The sequence below is a fragment of the Neltuma alba genome, unplaced genomic scaffold (assembly GCF_004799145.2).
Source record: "Neltuma alba isolate B1F8T4 unplaced genomic scaffold, ASM479914v2 tig00011775_pilon, whole genome shotgun sequence".
NCBI lineage: Eukaryota > Viridiplantae > Streptophyta > Magnoliopsida > Fabales > Fabaceae > Neltuma > Neltuma alba.
This window is the reverse complement of record NW_021636398.1, coordinates 394,333-419,036: the sequence shown is the minus strand read 5'-3', so window position 1 is coordinate 419,036 and position 24,704 is coordinate 394,333. Positions and strand designations below refer to the sequence as shown.

Sequence of the window (24,704 nt, the reverse complement as noted above, 5' to 3'; positions counted from 1 at the left end):
TCTCCATAAACCCTAACTCCAAAAATTCAAGATTCTTTAAATCCAAGGAAACTACACCGATTAAATACTTAAACTAACCCCAAGCAATCAATTAAACTCAAAACAATCGGTCAAAAACCTCAATTCCATCACAACTTAGAAAATCCTAGGGTTCCACCAAAAATCCTCAGAAATTCCAAAAAATTCCAAGAAAGAAAGAAGATTAGAGGTTAAAATCACTTACTTGAGGTAATGGATCCTTAGAAATGCCCCCTCCAAGCCAAAAGTTCAAAATCCTAGCAGAGCTCCTCTCTCCTCCTTCAGATTTTCTTATTTTCGCACGCTGAACCCTCCCGCGACTATATAGATTCGCGACCTTTCGCCGCGGCGAACTAATCCCGAGAGGGATTATTCACCTGAAAACCCGACTTCGCCGTGACGAACTCCAATCTTCGCCGCGGCGAAAGCTTCCCGAGAGGAAACTCTCGCTTGCCCAGAAAAACTTCGCCGCGGCATGCCCTTACCTTCGCCGCGGCGAAACCTTCCCGAAAGGGAAGCCTCATTCACCTGAACAACTTCGCCGCGGCGTCCCCAAGACTTCGCCGCGGCCAAACCTTCCCGAGAAGACACTCCCCTCTGAAACTCCCGGTGCGCCGCGGCGAACATACCCTGAGAGGGGTACGTTCACCTATTCCTCTAACAAATCTCAAATTCAACCCAAACACCAAAATCAAGATTAAATCACTAATCTATCCTCAAAATCAACCCAAAAGAGGCTATTAAAACCCGATAAGACTTAGGATGTTACAATAGGTGTGGGTTCACTGAGGGTTACAGTTAGTGGGGTTGATTGTGCGTGTGATTTTGTGGCTATATATACGTGTGGTGGCTATAAGCAGCCGATTTAAGGCAATTTTTTTGGGCAATTCGTTCAGTCTCCACTTCTCCAATTTTATGTAGTCAACAATGAACGAACCAAATTTTCATTCCATTGATTTGGATAGAAACATGGAAACGTGGCTTTTAAAAAATAATCAAAATAAAAAATAAAGACCATTTATCTATGACCAAATTTTCATTCAAATGATTTGGGTAAAGAAGATTTATCTTGAGTTTGAAGGAGGAAATCTCTTCTCATTTTGAAATCCCGGTATGCGCTTTTCTTTTCCCTTCCAAGTTCTTGACCTAACCCATCATTAACTCCTTCAAATCAACAAGTTCACATCCAACCACAAAAAAAAAAAAAATCCAACAAGTTCACAAGTGAAAGGCCTTTTTTTTTTTGGCTATTAGCTTCCTTCTTCTTGGTAAATTGGGTTATGCTTATGCGTCTGCAAGATGGAGCAGTCCATCCTATCACTTAATTATCAAGAAATTCATCTGCTGATTCAACTTTGGTTTTCATTCAGGTATGTGCTTAATTACTATTGTAGATTTTTAATTCTAAAAAGTTTCTTCTTTTGTCCCTTGCTGTTTCAATTTTTCTACTATGCACCTCGAAATGAAGCGTATATAAGTGTATACATTTAATTCTGGAAAATAAAAAAGGATGGACCTAGTGCACGACAATCCTTTGGAAGCTGGTTTCGACAAAGTACTATGAATTTATGTCTACTATAGTCATTGTGAGATTTTATAACTAGAAGAAATCTATCTTTTACCAATCAGTTGCCTCTGTCCAAGATTCATTTACTGATGCTTGTCGTTTTCTACAGGTGAAAGATTTAATGAGATAGCTAGAAGTTCTTACTTGGCTCCTGAGGTACTAAAATGAAACTAGTCATATTGGGTAGGTTAGATTTGTCTTGTGAATGGTGTATTTGGGCTCATGACAATTGGATTTTTAATGGTTGAGAAATAAATTTTAAGTTGCTATGGATATGCTATTAGAAGAAAATAAATGCTTGTCTTCAAATGGCTTCAATATGGTCAGAAAAGAATAGTCTATTTGCTTCCCAAGTAATAAATATATGTGGTCTATGCCATCTGCCTGTATTGTGAGAATGAAGACTAAAGCAAAAACATATACTGAATTTTTGCTAAGGGGTTTACTAGATAAGAGTCAGATTTGTTTGGTAAATCAACAACATTTACTGACTTCTATGCTCCTAATCTGGTCATTGTCCTTGGTTTAGTCTTAGGTTGCGGCTAAATAAGTGCTCTTGAGCCTAAAAAATGGCTCATACTTATGTCATTAACAATATGATCTGCTGCTTGATCATAGTTCCATATCTTTCTCAACGTCTAAAAGCTAAATGCCGAATTACAACTAACTATTTAGTTTTGTGTATCCAACTGAAAATATAAATATTATCAAATCAAGGACTTAAATTGATTTTTTATTTGAGTTATCATCCTTCCATCTATCAGGTTTTTTTTTATTCCCAACAATTATTACATGTAAAAAAAAGAAGATAAAAAGTACCGGTTATAAAACTTTTTATTTACCTTGAATATAGCCTGTGCATTGCATGGGATTGAACTAGTTTGCAAAATATGAGGTAACTATATAAAATAAATTTTGTCTTGAATTGTGTAAATAAGTACTTTTGAGATCTAAATGATCCCAAACAGTTTCAATAGTCTAGTTTTTTTAGGTGTGAAAATAAAAATATTAAACAATTGTGATAATTTCCATATAATTGTCATTAAACAGATAATAAGTTTGGTCCCAAAATTTTGTTTTCTTCTTCCCTACAAACCCTTCGGTTTTTAAAACCAATGTTATGTCGTGCCCCTTTTTTATTTGGTCAACTTCAATAAAATATCATTTGCGTGTGATTTTTTTTTTAATTTCATGACGATGTCCAAAATTTTATATAAAACATGAACATTTTAACTTTAATTATCTGTATCTAATAATTAAGATTCAAATTCTAATGAAAAAGGTTAGTATACAAATAACCTCAGATAAAGAAAGCAAAACATTAAATCTTGTGAGCAAAATAATGTCTAACCATCAAATAATGACATTTCCATTTCTTACGTGCACAAATTCTACTTTTTTCCAACTAGGTCCTAACTACATGACTTGCATCACAAGTCTGTCTTCTCTAGCGCGGCATTATTAGCATATTACAAAGCATATGCAGTTTATAAAACCAGAGGGGATGCCATGATTTACAGGTTGAGAAACTTCTTCTCTTTCAAACTTTCTACAGTCTCTTTAACAGACACGTCCAATGGAATAAACTCAATTCCCAAGGTCATTGCCTTTTCTTTGGAAACCTGAAACTGTGGTACCAGCGGCTTATCTTCAACAAACCTAAGTTAATGACACAGAATTAAATTAAAATATACTACCTACACACACACACACATATAAAGTGAATAGGCAAGACATGGGTGATCGAATATGATCCAAGGATTATAATCGCGCCATTATTACCATGGAGATCATCATCAAACAACTTAAAAGAAATCTCTTATTAACCCCCCAAGCACAGATATCATAACGAGTGAATCTGTCTGCTGGTGTCTCTCTTAGCCCAGAAACTGAAGGGTGCAATCAGCATAAAAGATAGAGAACATATTTGTTGAATGAAAAATTTGGATTACAAATTACAATCCAAAATATATATATTTCAGGCCATGCTCATTTTAAGTTCAGTGCATGAAGATGAAAGTAATGGAAACTGACATTGGCCTTTTCTGGGCCATGGCAGCTACCACTTCATGAGTTGTCTCATATTCAGAAGAAGTGAATGGAATTTGCTAGACACACACAAGTGTTCAGCAAATGGAGGCCTGAATTCATACGTTATATTGCAATCAAGAAATTATGGAAATGGTTGACTTACTTTTCGGGAAGTGGTAACTTCGGGAATAGCTCATGGGTGATCTTCACAATGTCTGAAAAGCGGGCCACACTCTCAACCAGACAATATCTTCCTCTAGCTGAAGAAATCTCAAATGCTTGAATATGAGCATTCACAACATCTTTCACATGGATCCATCCTACACAAGCATTCGAAAGCATTTGTGCACCTGCATCTAACAAACAGTGATAAAGTGACCGCAAAATTTAAGAAACAAGAATGTTTAGGCTATAACTTAATTCTCTATAGATGAATCAGTAGTTCTGAACCGGCATCTCATGTCTTTGAGGTGCTAAGTGGGAAAATGGAATTCTAACTAGTAATATCCTTTACGTCATTTTCCTTCCCCAGAATGTTGTTTTAAAATAGTATTAGTTTATAGTTAGAGTAGATAAGCTCCATATTGGTTCTTTCTCAAGCTGCAGAATATATGTAACACAAGCCTCCCTCTACCAAGACTTTCCGATGCATTCTCTCGCTGTTTGTTTTACCTTCACTAAGGATATGTTCTTATGATTCCTTTTAGAATGGAATGTCAAAATCTTCATCCTCTCTCTTTGCACATGTAATTACTACAGGGTAGTATTGTGTTTATGACTTCTATTTGATTATCTATGCATGACTGTTTCCAGGGATTCCCCGTTTGAGTCATTTTGGTTCGGTAGTTTCCTTTTCTTACCTTAATCATGAGGATAATTTACCCTCTCCCTACTTGTAATTTGAATTGGATGCATTTGAGTCACGTACTCATGCTTTCTAAAGAGAGTGCAATACAAAATGGTTTGACTATGCATATGACTCGCCTCCCCTTTTTTTCTTGACTTATCTTCAAATGTACCAATACAGTCATTTTTGTATTTACAGCGGATCCAAATGGATTGTCTTCTAGTCAAATCTCTCTAATGAAAGTTCTATTAAAAAGATAATTACTTTGCATTTTGCGTAATTAGCCCTACATGCGTCAAGCCACCAAGGATAAAGTTATAGCATAGAGCATCATTGCTTTGTCTCAATTCTAGAAGCCAGCTAAGCATTGTGGTTTCAACGTACACAAGTCAACTTTATTCTTTTCTTTCTTTCTTTCTTTCTTTTTTTTTTTTAAATACTCATGAGCCTCACAAGTAAACAGTCTACTACTATTTATCCTAGAGTATCTGTCATCAATTCTCCTTTCTATTTACTACAGCCAGAAAGCATTTCAATTGAAAAAGATCACGTGTCTAGGATGCAGACAAATCAAACTCTTTAACAGCATTTCTGTACAGCATGAACTTCAGGGTATCTAAATCTTACCATTTAATAGGGTTAACATTATAGCAGAAGTTTGGTTTAAGGATGGTTGCAAGAGTGGCCCTAGCACTACTCCTGGGTTGATAACAACCATGTCAATATTGCTTTCTTTTACAAATGTCCAGGCAGCATCTTCGGCCAAAGTCTTGGAGAGTTCATATGAGGGCCAGAGCTGAAAAACCAGAACATAAAACAACAGGGAACATAAGTTCATTATAAAGTACAGAGATGAATCAAGCTAAACAAGACAAACGGTTGAAGCAGTTCGGCATGCTTAATGTGCAATCACTGCATCACAATTACAACTTACAAATGAATGACCTCATGACCAACAAAGAGTTGGTCTAGCAGTGTAAAGCCCTGCTAGACCAATTTGGGTCTCAAGTTCGAGTCCCAGAGGAGACATCTTTCTAGAGAGGAAGCAATGAACCCCGAACCAAACTAGCCATATGATAATATCCCAAAAAAAAAAAAAAGAATGACCTCATGATTACAATGAACTCATTTAAGTCATGACTGCATTAACATACGGTCTTCATGCAGGATGAGTGATCAGGGAATTTTAAAGCCTTACTCATCCAACTCTACATAGCATTCACTGCAATCATATAGGTCATTCGCGTTTATTACAACCTTCATTTCAGTGCAAGTTTAATGATATACATACCTCAGATGCCTTTCAAAAATCTTCCTTCGAAAACCATGTCTCATCAGCGACAACATCAGGAGTTAAAGGCTTTCCATTATATAAAACTGCAGCCATAGAAGATGTTAGAACAATCCGTTTCAGGGATGGTGATTTTGCACATGATTTAAGAATATTCAGAGTCCCCTTGACTGCTGGGTCAATAAGTTCAATCTGAAATGAGGAAAGCAACAATGAGTAGCTAGTAAATAAGGCTGCTTTTCTTCTTAAGACGAAATATAGTAATTCAAATGATTGCCAAAAAATTCATGGAAGTCTTTGCGTTCAACTCAAACTTATAATCACAAACTCACAAAGTCCACATATACTTAACCAGTGATAAAAATTCATATATGACCTCTCCAACATCATAAAATGATTAAAAAAAAAAAAAACTAAGTAAATGATCATAACAGAAATAACGAGTGAATGCTAACAAAAATCATTAGCCAATGCTAGTTTTTCTCCTTGGCAAATAGGTTTCAGCAAATATGTTTAAAAACTTTGCCTAGAATTTGTGACTTCCTCTATTTGTGAATGCACTTGAGATCCCAAGTTGTACCTTTGCCATTATAATAGCCCATAAATAATCAAAACAAAGAGATTAGAATGAGTATAACAGGTAGAGGCCTATGCTACAACAAGTTCAGTGATTATGAAATTCGTTGATCCAACTAAGCAGCACTTGTTGCCGTGATGTTTATTTTCAATGTTTTGGTCTGTTAACCTCACATATCATGGTTAAATGGTCCCTGAGCCATGGTTATCTATTTTCAATCTGTGCAATTTGCTCAAATCTCCCGGAATTTACCCCAAGAGGACTAATTTGAGTGCTTTGATTTTAAATAGTTGCATAAGAGATTGTTGAAAATCATTGAAGCATTGAAAAATAGTACATCCGGCACCCAGAACACCTTCTGTTATCAATCATCTATCAATTATAGAATGAAATGAACCTGTGTGTCTTTGACATTGAAATGACAAGGTGAGGCAGTATGGAAGACACCCTCACAGCCCTCAACAGCAGAGTCAAAGGAACCTTCTTCCAACAGATTTGCTTTAAAAAGCTGTAATCTCTCGTTTGCTCCTTCAAGTTTAAGCAAGTGGTCAACCTTCTTGGGGTCATCTGAAGGGAGTTGAAGAACATCACAAATTGATTGCTCAAAAATGTTCAGGCCAAAAAGATTACTCAAAATGTACAGGGATAGCGTATAAGAAACAGTACTGTCTAAAGAGGATCGGAGGTTATGCAATGAAAATATTGCGGGGAATCAAAGTCAGGAAATGGGTGCCCAGAAAATCCTAACCAAAATCAAACGCAGTTCTGATCAAATACATTGAGATAAATGGAAGCACATTAAAGAGCACTCACTAGGATCACGAACAGTGGCCCTGACAGTGTAACCACGAAGAAGAAGAAGCTTGACGAGCCAGGAAGCAATGTAGCCAGAAGCACCAGTGACGCACACCACCTTTCCGTTTCCGGCGTTGCTGCTCATTCTCTTTCTTTCTTCTTCAATTTTCACTGCTTCGTTTTTGCTCCGTACCAGATCGGTTGACTCTTTTAGATTCTTCGAGTGATTATCTTGTCTTCGCTGTTCGTCATTACGCGCTTGCTTACAGCTACATTCATCTTCCTTTTTTTTCATTTTCAAATGTTTCGAGCGCATGTGATCAACGTCGGAATCCATAATAAATTGTCATTTGCTTAGCCAATGAAGACATCTGAAATCGTGATAATTTACATATAAACCAATATTTTGTTTCTTCCTTGTCGCTTTTGGTGAGCAAACAAATCCCTTTATTATAGTCATCTATAGCATACGTTACTGTAAATTTACAGATTTCACAAATCAAGGCTGCGAAGTGTGAATTATAGTTCAAATTTTGGTCAGTTATGTCTGTTAAAAAAAAAAAAAAACTTTGGCCAGTTATGTTGACGAGGAGTAAACTCTACCTGCTAAATTGGAAGAATTAGCTCGAGGTCTCAAGGTCACAAGGGGGAAAAAAAAAACATTACAAAACAAGTATTAGATATTATCATTTTTCATTCTGAAACTTATCATTATAAACTGTTGAGATTATTTAGAACTTGTTTGGTTGGGCTTATTTGAAGTGAAAAGTAGCTTATTTTTGCTACGAGTCTAATTGCAAGATGGTAACCTGTTTGGTTGGGCTTAAATCCAACATGAGCTTATTTGTTTTAAACTGTCAAACCTGTGTTGGGGGAGAAGCTGCATTTTGTAGCTTATTTTTGAGCTTATTCTGCTTTTTCAGTGTTGTACGTGTCAGGGCTTTTATTTTTCTCTAACTTTGGCCATATTAACACATTTTACTTTCTTAGTTTTTTTTTTTTTCACCTCAGACTCTCAGACCTCTCCCATGTCCTCTGTCATTTTTTTCACTTTTTTTTTTCATGTTTCACTTTATATTTAGATTACTCCTCCAGTCCTAAATATAAGACCCCTTTTATAGTATAAATAACATATTTATACTATAAAAGGGATCTTATATTTAGGACAAGAGGAATATTTTTTATAATTTCTCTAAAATTTTAAAATTTAATTCACTCAATCAATTTCACTTCTTCGTATGAAATTAATTTAAATTTATTGTATTATCTCAATTCATTTTTTTTTCTATGTTTCACTTTATATTTAAAATATTTTTTATGATTTCTCTAAAGTTTTAAAATTTAATTCACTCATTAAATTTGACTTCTTCATATTAAATTATTTTAATTTCATTGTATTATGTGAAATTATTATTTTTAATCATGTTTCATTATTTATTAAAACTTATACCCATTTTGGTTATTTTACAACCAAAATTACTTTTACTCAACTATAATACAAACAATTTTTTACTAATCTCACTTTTGCAAACTAGTTTTTCTGAACTCCAATCCAAACACAATTCAACTTATCTAATTTAGCTTTTACCCAATAAACTACTTTTTCAATAAGCTACTTTTCTAATTGCTGATCCAAACAGATCCTTAGTAATTATTTCTCTTCCTTAAAATTTGATTGTAATTCTCCCAATTCAATCTCGTTGGTAGTAACTATGGGCTCTGGTCTGTTAGTCATGCGTTCTTCTCCCTCAGAAGGTTTTGAACCTTAGTTTTGGGTCTTTTTGCGAAGGGTTCTAATCCAGCACTATTTCTTGCGTAGACAGCTTTCAAGTTCATAACCATTTGTAAATTCCATTCCATACTGCTACCTCTGGATTGACATGGTATTAGTTGCATCGACGGGCTGATTTGGGTTGAATATCGAGGGTATATATTTGTCTTTTCCCATTATTTTTTCCTTTATTTATTATACCGCTGTTATTTTATTTTAATTAAACTTCACAATTGTGGCACTATTATTCATCTCCTTTTGTTTATTTAAATTTGTATTGGGGCATTGTTCATTGAAAAATATTATTGGACTATAGTTGACCTTGTACTTCCAGTCGAGTAGTGAGGGGCTTCATTGTTGAACCGAAGTTTGTAGATTCATCTTCAACGGCTTTAGCTGATGTAAAATTAAATTTATACACTTAATTTGGTAACTTGGGTGCTCCACATAGAGTTAGAGGTTATTTATGTTTTTTATATCTATTTGTATACATTGAAGGTTTAAGATATTTTAATTCTTTCATATTTCAGGATGGTCACTCCTTAGTTTTTTGTTGTGGGTAAATTATCACTTCATCATACTCATCACATTCAAGGTATGTCATTTTTTATGCACTCACTTGTGTTCATTTTCCTTCCGACGAGTAATCTAGTATACCCATGCAATATGGAACCACATGATCGACACTCTACGAGTTACTCTTTTGATTTTATTTATAAGTTATTTTCAACATGTTTCATACAAACTAATAAAAATCTTAAATTTTATTAAATCTCATTTAAAATTCAATAATTTTTCAATTTTATTCCTATTTAGTATATAATATACTCATTCCAGTCGTTGTTATAAGTTTCAAATAACTAATTCACAGATAAACGAATAATTAGTTAAAATTAGTTAAAACCAATAAATAGCTAGGTTAAAAATATAATTTTGTTTTTAAATATGTCCTTGTAATAGATGAGAAAAAAGGATAAAGACATGTGTAAAGAAATGTGATAAGAGAGAAATAATTGAGAGCAACACTAAAAAAATGTATTAGAAGTTGAGACAAACCCGAATTGAAACTTATAAAATAACCATACTCTTTTTCAAATTTAAAACTTATAAATAGGACCAAGAAGAGTATTATATAAGAACAAAGTCAATACAATAATAAATGAAGAGTAAAATTGTACATTTATAAAAAAAATTTTTCTCTTTCTTCCTTATAAATAGGATTAAAGTTTTCTTCTCTCTCTACCTTGTAAATAGGGCCAAATAAGCATACAATAAATGTCAACACACAGAAAGCAAGGAGCAAACTAAATTGAGAGAGCAGTTTTCAAAAAAAAAAAAAAAAAACAGAGACAAATTTATTGTGAGTTACATAACTAACTCATCCCATATCCTAGATAGTAGATATCATGTTCAAAGTTTGTGATTGAGAGAGTTAGTTACATTTCCTATACCAACTATCATATACGGTAGTTCCATGGATTCAGTTCAGGGAAAACTAGTTCCTAAATACTTATAATTTATTTTAATTTTAAATCAAGTCTCTATCGTTTATTTCTTTTAAATTGGATTCTTATATTTTGATGCATTGAGCCCATCCATCTCTAAAAACTAATACCGTTACATCGTTAACTTTTCATGATGTGGCTAAAGGGATGCTTACATGACTGGCTTACATGTTAAAAATATATATAAGATATTAAAATTATTTCTCTTTCAAAATTTTCAGGCAGACACAAAAAGATCAAGGGTTTGTGCTTCTCGACCTTCTGTCTCCATTTCTGTGCCGGACTGCGGCAGAATCCCCTGCAGATCGAAAGGACGTTGGAGCAACCTGCAGCAGCCAACTTCATGATGATGTCCCGATTTAGTTGGATGTTGAATACAATTTAATAGTGAGAGAGCAGTTTTCATATGTATGCCGGCAGTTGAAGAGAAAAATCAAAGTCATGTTTCAGATATAAATTAAAACTTTTGAGTTTTGTTATCTACTCAGATTGCCAATTTCTTCTTTGATAATGAGGAAAACAGAGAATGCACAAAACATTAGAAAGTTATAACTTTGAAAAATCAAAATGATTTATTTTGATTTTGATTGGAATTAATATTCAATTTATATGGTTTTACTTTCAAAATGATTCAGACTTTACTGTCAAATCATGAGTGACTATTGTTGTTATGTTCTTATTGAGATGAAGAAAACCCACATTATTATGAGTGCATGTTTTCATTATATTTATCTGATTCTTAACACAAGAGCTAGTTTGATTTTTCCCAATCTATTTTGTTTCTCTTTTTTATTTTATTTTTTTAAGGTGATCTTTATGGTAGTTGCACATGTTAAAAGTTTGATTAAATGATAGTTCTAATCAATACACATGAATAGCAATGATATTCTAAAAAATATAACACCCATTTATTATAAATAACTAACTTAACAAATTTTCTTTCTACTCAAATTAGTCAACTGGCTCTTATATTAAGAATCAGAGGTAGTATATACTAATGCTATTTTTCATTTATAAAAGAGAAAGATGGGCTACTATGGATATGAATATGGGTTATACTTCATCCAAGACCTTGAAACAGGATTTGAGAGATAAAGCGCAGGAAACACAATGAAGTGGGAATTGAGAGAAAGCACCAGAACGCTGCCTTACTTGGATGATCTTCTCCTGGCTGTTGTCCTCGTCCACACTCAATAATCACCAAAACTGAAGGGTGGGCTTAACGAATCAAAGTATAAGGATCCGAATAAAAAAGAAATAAACTATAAGGACTTGACTTAAAATTAAAGTAAATTATAAGGACATACGAATTAGTTTCTGCTTTCAATTTAAATTACAAAGAGAGAACTACCTCAATTGTCTCATATTTTTTTCCTATTTTTTGTTGGAGCCCACTGGTATTGGGTTTGGATCTTAATCCAACAATATGCTTAAGCATATTACAAATGTCATGAGATTATTAAAATGAAATAAAAACCTGAAATATGTGTCATGACGGCAAACATTTAAATTAAATTTCAGGTAGATATCAAAAGGGAGAGCTAAAAGTTTACAAAGTTCTTCTCTTTCAAGCTTTCTACTGCCTCTTTGAGACTGGTATCCAATGGAATAAACTCAATTCCTAATGTCTTTGCCTTTTCCTTGGAAACTTGATACTTTGGCATTGAGGGATTATTGTCCACAAACCTAACAAGTTACATGGAGAAGTTAAAACAACGAAAACTAAGATACGAATAACTTGAAGGCCCCCCCCCCCCAAAAAAAAGTGTCAAGATATTAATATGAAGGCTCAAGCACCACTATTTATATCATATATCTATAAAATCTCATACAAACTAAACTACTCATAAGCCATGTATAGGTGCTTGCATGCCTCTATTTTATAATTATTATTTTTATTCTTATTTCTTGTTTCTATTTGTTACTATTCGGATTTAAATTTTAAATTCCCAATCTGAATTCCTGTTCGCACTACTAAAAAAAATACATGTAATGACACAAAACAACAATAGTTAAGAAGAAAAACACTGTGAAAAAAAAACTCGGTGGTATTTTTGTAAATAAGTGCTGTGATGCTTCACTTTCCATGGTGGTTATTAATAAAACCGCTGTGGAAAGTACTTTTAACAAATGTTATTTATTTAACCGCTGTTAAAAGTTATTTCCATGATAGCTTTATTAATAACCGCCATGAAAAGTTTTAAAATATACTGTGATAGGGTTTAGTTTTTCACATTTTCACAGTTTCACCTCAGTGCGCCATGGTCTCCCTCTATCTCACAACCACTGAACTATCATTATTGGCCATTCCCCTCTCTTTCCCACCGTTTAAAGTCCTTCATTTCACTTGTGGTTGCTTGCTGCTATCTACCGCCATCTTTGCCGCCCATCTTTTCAAATTCGAATCATCTCCACTAAGTGAGTATCCTCTTCTTTCATTCTTTTCATTTTTTCTTGCTTTCTTTGATGTTTTGACCATGAAAATCTATTGTATTTTAAATAAGTTGATTGGTTTTACATTTTGGATGTCTTGCATTGTTTATTTTGCATTTTTTATGTACTTGAGGTGTTGATTGGTGACATTTGGTGTTAGAAAACCTCAATTCCTTCCTATATAGGCATCAGAAACATGTTTAAATATTTAAAGTTGATTAGTTTTGAAGTTTTTTATTTTTTTAATAATTTTTTGATATTTATTTTGAGTTTTTGGTATTTTTTGTAATAAACTTGAGAATTTACTAATAAATAATCTATTCAGTGTTTTGTGATTTTTTTTTGTTATAAACTTTGATTGATGATAAAGTGTTGTTTGAAATTTTATGGTAAATGAATATCATTTATATTCCCGTTTTAGGTTCAGAAGTTTTTGTTTTAAGAATCTTTATTTATTGAATTGGTTTGAGATTGAATTGTTACTTTTGTTTTATTTGTTATATTTCTTCAAATTTATCCTGTCTCTGTTTATTACATTGTTGGTTCGATTCATTGATTGATTTGTCTATTTTTTAAATAATTTGGGACTTGTTATAGGGAAAATTAGAATGGAGGACCTAAAGGGAATAATATTTTTACAAAAATTTATTTCTTTAAGTATGTGTTTTAATTTATTTTTACAAAAAGCTAAATTTTATATACAAATCTAATTTTAAATAATAAAAATAATTTATTATTAACTATTTTACAAAACTTATATATGTTTGTTTGATTATATATTTTTATCAACATTTTCACTCACTCACTATATATGACTATTTTTTTTAGAAATTACTTAATCTAATTTTTAAAAGTAATTACAACTATACTCATTGACTCTGTAGAACAATAGATCATATTGGATGAAAGCTAAGAGAATTAATAAAGAATATAAGGATGGGGTTGAAAGATTTCTTGAGTTTGCTCAGAGAAATGCACCTAGTAAAAAAGATGGATTGTATTATTGTTTTTATGTCAAATACTTAAACAATACTCGGCGGAGTATTTCTAAGATAAGAGAGCATCTCATCTATGATGGGATAGATTTGAGGTATACAAATTGGATATGGCATAGAGAAATTAGAAAGACTACACTGTTTGAAAAGGAGAAGATTGTGAATGAAAACTTTGGTGATAGAATTTCATATATGTTTTGTGACATACAGTTTGAGTCCTCTACACAGTTCTATCCCACATGTGAAACCTTGTGTAGTGATACAGAGACGCCTTTGTACCCAATGTGTAAAGATGATTACACAATGTTGACAATTGTGTTGAAATTGATAAAATTTGAAGGCAAGAAATGGTTGGACCGATGCTAGTTTCACAAAATTGCTTGATATAGTTTTCATCTAGTTGGCTATTTTGTAAGTTACAATATCATTTTATTGTTTCAAGTTATATTTATGCATATCCTAATATTTCTTATTTAAACAATAGGCACTTTACTCAAGTCTTTCGGCAGAGAGGATTTGAGGGCACATATGGCTTTATGTGTTCTCAAAAGGTACAAAAAGAAGTCAATAATATGGAACCGAAGTCGATCTACATGATGACTACAATGACTCAGTCGAAAAAGAAAATATATTTTGCACCTTATGTGGAAGAGTAAGTGTATTATTATATTTGAGATACACAAATTATATATATAGGATTATAATTAACATGGTTCGTATTTTGCAGTTATTATTGGACTCTAATTATTTGTGTCCCTTTTGATAACAAAGTCTATTGGTTAGATTTTCTCTGTGAAAATCCAACCAAAGAAACTAGAGATGTCATTGACACGTTAGTTTATGCTTATATATTTATTACATGTAAAGTTTATAAAAACATGTTCTAATATCACGTTTTTTTAATTACTGATAGGACTTTTCATAGTTTTAATATTGTGGCCAACCAGCAAAATAGGCAACCACCAACATGGATTCTCCCACAAGTATATTGTTTAGGGCTAGATATATACTTATAAATCTTTTCAATAATTAAAGTTAATGTTTATAAATTTTTTTAATATAATCAAAGTCTGATATTCAATTTTATATTTTATTTTGTTAGTACTGTTGTCAACCCCGGAGTGTTGAATGCGGATATTATGTCATCCGCTACATGAATGACATCATTGAGATAGGGGTGACTAAGAAACTAAATGAGGTAAATGTAGATTACATTGCATGTAATTTTTCAATTCTTTTCATATTTTTTATCAAGTTAACTAATGACTATGTTATTTTTGATTTACAGACATTCCAAAATGCTGTGCCATATGACATAGAGGAAATCAACTTGATAAGAGACACTTTGTCAACAATATTGCTAGAGAATTTTGAAAATGTGAAATAGTTAGGTCATTCCTCACATTTTAATTCATTGTTTGATTATTAACTAGTTGATTCTTTGTTGATATATTAGGTGATTCAATAAGAATTAGATGTTAGTGTTCATATAGTCATCTTGAAATTGTTCTGCATATTCTTCTGCTCTGCTAGTTGATTTGGGTCTATAAATTGCAGGGAGGTAATAAAAAAAATTCATGTAGTATTTTTTAAAAAAATTGATTTTTTAACGGCGGTTATTTTTATAATCGCCGTGAAAAACATTTATCACAACAGTTATATTAATAACTGCAATGAAGAAATGACTTTCCACGGCAATTTTCTATAAAACTGTCATGGAAGTCAATTTTTCACGACAGTTTACAACTGCTGTGTTTTATTCTCCTTTCAATGTTGACAGTATCAATTTCGCTTTCAAAACTGTTATGAAAAACCTTAATTAACTACTATTAAAAGTTTTTTTTCTCTGTCAGTGTCAAATCATAATACCAATGAGTCAAAAAGCTTATATCAGGCATTGTATAGGAAAAAACCTAGTGTTACACACGATGTGGCTACATGGATATTCCTTTACATGCTATATACAAAACTCATTAGATTCATATTGGAAGAAAGAAACCGTACTTCTTAGTTCTTATTAATGCAATGATGGAAGAAAATGAAAAAGGATTGCCAAGGGAAGGAAGTTAAAGGTTGTTTGGCTAAGTCATGATGAATCTCAGAGTCTACTCATCAATACACCTGGTCACATTCTTATCTGTCTTTAAAAGCCATTTGCGTGAAGCAATGAGAGTTTTAGCTCTTGAAGCAATATAGGCGGTCTTGCACACAATTCAGAAGAAATGATGTGCAGTTTATGAATGATACTGTATTTAGAATTTAGATTAAGGCAATATTTGGATGGAGGGAAAAGTGGGAGGACAATAGTGGAGAGGAAATACTAAGAAGAAAACTATTTTTGGGTGTTTCTCCTCCCAGTATTCTTTCCTCCCTAATTTTCCCCTGATCCAAACATAGTGTAATCGTGAGGGTTCAGCAAATGAAGATTTGAATTCACAAGTTATATGCATTCCTAGAAATTGTTCACTTACCTTTCTGGAAGTTGTAATGTTGGGTAGAGGTCATGCAAAATCTTCACGACATTTGAATAGTTTGCAACTGTCTCAACCAAACAATATCTTCCTTTAGCTGTGGGAATCTCAAATGCTTGAATATGGGCACTTGCAACATCTTTCACATTGATCCATCCACCATTTATGTTTGGTAACATCTGTGAGCCTGCATCAAAAAAGCATGTGAAGAGTGTTTTCAAGGAATGTGAGAGAGCAATTCCTGTTCAAGTGGCAGAATGAGAAAATAGTCTTAACACTTTCAAATCAACCAAGATTCTTCAAAAAAAATAAAGGGAGTAAATTAAATCAAGCGGATTGAGAAATTGAGGCTAGAGATTGTGACTAATAATAGATGGATGGAATCTGAAAAAGAGATTAGGCGAGTGAGAAGTTGACATGTGGATCAACTGTGATGATCACAGGCCCAATGAAGAATGAGGATGAAGCTGGCCCAAGTCGATCACAAGGGTCCAAGGAACAAGGCCTGATTTGGCAAAGGATCAAGCGAAAAACATGGAAGCTTCGTGAATTAGAGTAGGACAAGCAACATATGTGTCAGAGGCTTGAAAAATAACTTGGCTTAAAAAATATCAACTGATAAAGTACATAAAAAAAATCGTATAACAGGACTTATATGCATTGTAGAGCATGAACCTCGTGATTATATTAGAATTACCATTTATTATCTCTACAATTAAAGCAGAAGTTGTGTTCAGAGATGGTTGCAGGAGCGGTCCTATCACAGTTGCTGGGTTTATGGCAACCATGTCAATGTTGTTTTCCTTTACAAATTGCCAGGCAGCATCTTCAGCCAAAGTCTTGGAAAGTGCATACCATTGCTGAACGGGACAAAGTTAATCAATTGGAAACTTAAAAAAGAAGACTGAACAATACTCAGCATTACAAACACCATATTTCAATACGTGGGAATTTGCAACAAATATATCAGCACAACTGTCTAGTGAATTGAGAGTACTAAGTTGTCATCCAACTGCTCTAGTCTTAAATGCAGGGCAACTTCTAAAAGATGTTTTTGGTTCTAATAATTCCTCTTTTGATCCTATTTATAAGACACTTTTAGCATGTTTCACACAAACTAAGGAAAACCTTAAATTTCATTAACTGTCATTTAAAATTTAATGACTTTACAACTTTATCCCTATTTAACATACATTATACTTCATATAAACAAAATTAACACAATAATAAATGAGGGGTAAAATTGTATATCTATACAAACAATTTCTCTCAGTACCCTATAAATAGGATCAAAAAAATATATTATCTCTCTGCTCTATAAATAGGACTAGAGGAGTATAAATTACGTCACATAATTTTAGGGCATTAACTATTTTTCTTCTGTGCATGCCATTAATTTAAAGGCAGCGAGAGAGGGGACATTGGTATGGTAGAATTTAGCGTGGCTAATAAGAATAATATTGAAAACTAATTGAATTTTATGATAACTTTAATCTCTTATTTAACTTTCAACTGCATGCAAGGAAGTTAAAAGTGACTTGTATTTAGACTGTATGTTTGATCTCAAGATTACAAGGAATGGCTTTTGTCAAGATTACAAGAAAACTTGGAAACTTGAAAACTCATCTCTCCAGGATTCACAATAGTCATGTAGGTCACCATCATTATAGAGCACATACCTCAGATTCCCTACAAAATTCTGGGTTTGAAAACCATGTCTCATCAACTACAACCTCAGGAGCTCTAGGATTTCCATTATATATAACCGCTGCAATTGATGATGTTAGAACAACTCGCTTCACAGATGGTGCTTTTGCACATGATTTAAGAACATTAAGCGTTCCAGTGAGAGCTGGATCAATGAGTTCAGACTGAAATGAGAAAACCAAAAGTTGACAATCATTAATTTTAGTGGTTGTCAAACTCATCATTTATGGGTCCCGTTTGGTGGGATTGAGAAAATATATTAAAACAGTATTTAACATGAGAAATTGCTCGTTATATAGAATTGAACAAATCTATGTATGTGATTGGAAAATACTATGAGGAGTGGTGGTATTCCCCAATCTCACTTCCATGGGTATATCCCATCCCATATAACAAGCAATTATTCTTGTTAAATAATTTTTAAATTATTTTTCTCAATTGCAATCACAGTCTGTACCCCTTATTTTCAATGCTTTGTGCTAAACGAGACCTTATACTTGAATATAAATCCATCAGTGTTTATTCATACCATTAGAGTGCTAACAAAAAATTCATAAAGAAGTTACAACACATTATCAAATGAGAAAAATACATAGTAGCATGACCATGAGAATGATCATTACTGAATTCTAGTGGTTCATACCAAAAATTGGTTATGAGATTTTGTGGTTTGTCTGGTTGGAGAGGGATTGATGTCCATGCCTTCAAGGGATTTGTTTCATCTTTAAATAAGTTTTTGGATAGAATTGAGTTTAATATCATGGCTTCTTTTTGGAGCTCTACATATGGACTTTATAAGGAAATTACTAGTTTGACCGCTAAAAGATATTGGACAGCCCTTCACTGATCAGCTTCATGAAGGCTTTGTTATTTTGTTCTGTTTCAAGATTTTTTTTTTTTTGTGGTTGGTTTGAGGCTCTTTCTAATCATTCCATTTATTGAACTTCCTTCTCCTCCCTCTCCAATTTCTTAGTTTATTAATGTAGAGATTCTTGATATTACTTTGCTAGTGCGTAGCCCGTAAAAGAAAAATCAAAACAAGGAGACACATATTGTGCCTGAGATGTAAAGGCCCAAGCTACTGTTATTTCTTTAATTTGCTTGATACATTGCTCCATCTAAAGAAAAGTAGTGCAGCAAATGAACTAATGCCTCCCTGGAATTTCTTCGCTGACCTGTTATAATTGTATACATCATGGATAGCAGGCACCTAAGACATGGTCCTCTGATCTTTACTATGTCCCCCCCCCCCCCATGTTTTTCCCAAGTTTTGTGCAGTAAAACCTTGGGTTAACGTTTAATTTTGGTCCGAAAGTTTACAAAACATAACAATATTGACTTGAGGGCTAGAAAGAGTTAAATTTGACTATTAAATTGTGTGGTTTAGCTTATACTTTCACATGACATTCTCATATGGTACTTAATGATCCAAGTCATTCCCACCTCAGCATCAGCGTCACTGAACCCCGACTAACATCATCATCATCCAAACCTAAGGCATTTTGAATGTTTTAGTTGTTATACTCTTGTGAATTATCCACATTTGAATCGGCAATGGCGGAATCGAAAGACACACAAAGTGGAAATCCCAGTGGCCTTGGAGCATCCACGAGCAAAAGAAGCTCCTCCCTGCAATTTCCATCAAGCGTGATCTTTCCAACTCTCCTCCTTAGTATTTATAGTTTAGTCATTTAAAAATTTAGTTCCTAAATTTTTTTAAAAAATTAATTCTTATAATTTATTTTCTAAATGTTGAAACCAATATTTTAAATAATTAAAATTATAGGAATTGGATTGTATTAAGTCAAATTTTTGGAACTGAATTTTAACCTATTCAAAACTCTGGAGAATGATTTGTACTGAATTAAAGTTTAAGAAATAAATGGCAATCGAGTTAAAATTACAAGACCAAATGATTAATTCTTCCTAAAATTTATATTAAAGCAACCGCAATTAGTGTCAACTACTACAATCATGCTCTTTTACTTTCTATTAATAAAATGTATTTATCTTTTGCATAGTAGTGAAATTCTTAATGGTAAATTTTCCAATTTGAATAGTTGAATAAATGGGTTAATATTACCTTTAGTCCTTACAAATTTACACGTTTTAACTTCTTGAGTTTCAAACCGTAGGTTTGAGTTTCTCAAAAAGCAAAATAGTCCAGATTTTTATTAAATGATAAGGACTAATATTTTGAACAGGAAGAAACTTGGGAAATCAAAACCTATATTTTAAAATTTGAGAAACTAAAATCAAAATGAAAAAAAAAAATTGAAGGATGAAAATTATATTAGCCCTAAATAAAATTATATGTCAAATCTAATTTTTTATTTTATTAAAAAATTGGAAGTATATAAGATAAAAGTTGTCAAAAGTAGAACAATCTTAAAGTTATGAAAGAGTAATGATAATATAATTAAAAGCGGCATATAATAAGTATATACTCCTCCGGTCCTAAATATAAGACCTTTATATACACTAATATAAGGATCTTATATTTAGGACTGGAGGAGTATCATGATAACAATACTACTTAGGCCCATACATCCTTGATGATACTTCAACTAGATTCTGTTCCGTAAATGATCAATAATTCAATATTGTATGCTAGCAACACATTTAACGCTTATTTCAAATTTCTGAAGGCCTCTGATTTTTTATAAGGTTTAATTTAAATTTTTCCGGTGATTTAATATATTTTTTATTTTTATCTTTAATCAATTATATGTCTCTCTCCTATTTTTTTCCCACTAATTTACTCTTGTATCTTTTTCCACCTATTCTCTTTCTCACCTACCCTCTCAATGTTTAGGAAAAATAAGTTATATTTTTTTACATATTTATTATTTTTAACTAATTTTAGCTAGTTTTTTGAATTGGTTGAGCTTATATGTATTTTGAATAGGAAGTAACATCTTCACATGAGATCAGAAGATGAGAAGAAGGATCGGAACCTGTGGGTCTTTGACATTAGCGAGAACAGGAGAGGCGGTATGGAAAACACCTTCACAGCCTTCAACAGCAGAATCAAAGGAACCTTCTTCCAACAGATCTGCTTCAAACAGGTGCAATCTCTCCTTCGAACCATCAAGTTTAAGTAAGTGGTCTACCACGCTCGCATCATCTGCATGGCGTTGCAAATAATCATATCATCATCATCATGATCATCATGGATGGATATATAATACTTACCCAATCCTTAATGTACAACCTAATTAAGAAGTTAATTTTAATCCTATATATAACATCTGTTTTATATATTTATCAATTTTCTTTTTTCAAATTAACCCAATTGAATATTCCACAGCAACAATCAAGTAGGGAGGGAAAGAATTAAGGAAGATGTTTAGGGCGCGTTTTAAAAAGAACATATCATATTCTTCCTATTCTTAATGTAAGACCTAGCTATTGAATTAGTTTTGGTTCTGAATATAAGACTCAGAACTCATATTTATTAATTTTTTTTAAATTGCTCCTATTGATACTCTTTCAACTATAATCAAGTAGGAGAGGAAGGAAGAGTATTAAGGAAGATGATTATAGTGTTTTAAGAAAAATATGTCATATTTTTTTTTATAATTAACTAACTTATCTAATTTTCTTAATCAAATCAAATTAGTTAAATAGACCTTACCTTAAGAACTGCAAGAATATTCACTAACTTAACTAATATTCTTAATTTATTCAGATTACTTAATTGGGCCATATATTAAGAATAAGAAGAGTACCACCTCATGTTCTTAATAGAAGACCCAGTTGACTAATCTGGAAAGATTAGGAAAATTAGCTAAGTTAGTTATTTATAATAAATAAGTATTGTCTTCTCTAAAATTTTCTTACTAATCATACAGATTAATTAGTTAGAACTCCTATTTGATAGACATCTAATATATGTAATTCCTATTAGGACTACTATAAAAATATATATAAATATGAGATACAGAATGAATTAGAGTATTATATCTATAATTATATTAAGCGAAAACTAATTTAGAGGTCCTTATAGTTTTCTTTCATTTTGAATTAGGTCTTTAATTTTTTTTAATTGAGTCTTTTAATTTTCTCCTGTTAAATTAGTTAGTCCTTACCGTTAATTATCACTAACACTGTTTAAAAATCTCTATTACCCCGTCTAACCAACCTCAGTCTCCCCTCTCCTCTGATTCCAAAAATGGTATTTGGAGGGGCTGAGTTGAATGGCAAAAGCGATAAGGGAGTGCGTGTGACCGATGTGCTCACGTCGCTCATCAAGTATACAAAGCAGAAAAGGTTGAAAATTTGGGCTTACCTAGCGAGGTTTGAGGATTATGGGGAGCCATGAAAGAGGACTCAAAAGGGGCACGAGACAGACGAGTGGATTCGGGGTTGGAGACATGGGTTGAGTGGAGAGAGCTGAGCTAAGGTTGGGGATCACTACTGATGAGATAGGAAGCGAAGAAGTAAAAGGAAAAAAGGAAAACTTGAGAAGCCATTTGTAATAAGAGTGAAAGCTGCTTCGTTCTTGTTGCGACTTGGAATGTTTGTGCAAGAGCTTCACCCTAACATAGAGCACTCAGTTCTTGGTGGGTCTAATAATTTGTTCCGCCATTGTGTTTAAAGATCAAAGAAAACGGCAGAGAATGTGAAAGGTGAGAAAGATGTGGAAGTATAAGTGGAAGTAGTTGAGAGAGAGCTGTCGGATTCTGGTCAGGAAGGAGAAGAAGTAGGAAGTAAGGAAGAGTGAAAGGAATGTGGAGGAGGAGAGTTTGTTAGCACTTCATTTAAGCATGAGTTCCAAAACTGGAATTAGCTGTCTATTTTGCAATGGAGGGAAGGTGTTCTGGAGGTAGGAAGCTGAGCCATTTACAGGGGGTAATGGTGAGGAAGAAGACAAAGTTGAGGATTGGGTGGAGAGAGGAGACTGAGGTTGATGATTCAAAAAGGCCTAACGAAGATTTGTTAACAGTGTTAGTCATAATTAACAGTAGGGACTAACTAATTTAACATGAAAAAATTAAAGTACTCAGCAAAAAGGAAGCAAAATCTAAGTATCTGATTCAAAATCAAAGAAAACTATAAGTACCTCCAAATTAGTTTTTCCTTGTATTAAACGAGGTAGTAAAGATTCATGAAGAAGTTAGAGAGGAGAGAGGATCTCACTCAGGTCGCGGACAGTGCCATTGACGGTGTAACCACGAAGAAGGAGGAGCTTAACGAGCCAGGAGGCAATAAAACCAGAAGCACCAGTGACGCACACTACTTTTCTCATTATCTCTTTGTTCTTCAATTTCTTCAGTGACTAAACCATCTCATTCTTTTTCTTCTTCTTAAGATTCTTCCACTGCTGTGTTACTGTGCTTCTTCTCTGTGCATCTCCATTATTTCCCTGGGACCATACGGGTCCGCTTCCAGCTGTGGAGGTGGATTGGACGAGGGAAAAGGACAAAGGGGTCCATTTTGCCAACACGGCTCAAACCAGATGAGAGAGAGAGAGAGAGAGAGAGTTTCAATAAATCTCCAGTTAAATGCTAAAAGGGAAATTATAACTAGATCCCAAAGTTTAATTTGAAATAGGTCTTCACCGTCCCTAAGGCTTGCTAGTTTTTTTTTTTTTTTTTTAACCAGCAAGGCTTGCTAGTTAAAACTTCATGTTTGTCTGTTTTAGATAATTTTGGATTAGTAGTGTTTATATTTGTCTGTTGTGATGTGTTTCTGTTTTTAGACTTTGAGCCCTAATGTAGTCCCGAAGCAATATCAGTTGTTACCATTTTGTTAGTTAAATAAATTGGCTTTTATAAAAAAAAATTTAATAATAATCATGTCTTAATACAAATATACATTCAACAACCTGTAAATCATTTTTATTTTCAGGTCATCCTATACAATTTATAAGCTATCATCTAAATTTTAGAGGCCAACATGATGTATAGACTAGTTGAGTTGTAAATATTTTTTAAGAAACTTTATTAATTATCATACTAGCTTGATTTCAACTCAAATAAGTAAATATGGTCAAATATTTTAATATCTTGATATCCAGAATGCTGGGGCATGGGAAATAAAGGAACATCAAACATTTTTACTAATAATAAGATGGCAAGCTAGTCGCTGACAGTGGCTTCATGACAAGAAATAATACGATAGTTCAAATTTTTGTTAAACTACAAAGAATTCTTTCCAAAGAAAATCACCGAGGTCATATGAAAAAAAAATTATAAAAAATGTTAAATGACAAATGAGCAGTATCGATTTTGTTATTCCTCTAGTCTTATCTTATTTATAACTATAAGATACTTTTAGTATGTTTCATAGAGTACATACCAAAAAAAAAATCTTAAATTACATTAACTCTTCACTAAGATATAACAACTTTTTAAATTCACCTCTATTTAATATATATTTAAAAAAAACCTATCTACAAAATAAACTTAAGTATCATTTTCTATAACGAAATTTATTATTTACTTATTTTTCGGAAGTGGTCTTATGCCGTAGTCCGTCCATATCTTTTTATTAGGAAACAACTACTGCTTCTATCGTATTCCTATTATAAGAAACATTTGTAAAATGTTTCAAAATTTCTTGATTAGTTTTCTATTTTATCCTTATTAATTATTTATTTTAATTCTTAATGTATTATTATTTTATTTTTCAGACTATCATCTCTTTTTATCACACATTCTCTCTCTTTCATAGTTATCTTTACTTTAATAA

At 32.8% G+C, this 24,704-nt stretch overlaps 1 pseudogene; it reads right to left on the bottom strand.

Annotated features, from left to right (window-relative positions):
- Positions 1-2,979: 2,979 nt before the first annotated feature.
- On the bottom strand, positions 2,980-23,298 carry LOC114717779 (uncharacterized; annotated as a pseudogene).
- Positions 23,299-24,704: the final 1,406 nt, after the last annotated feature.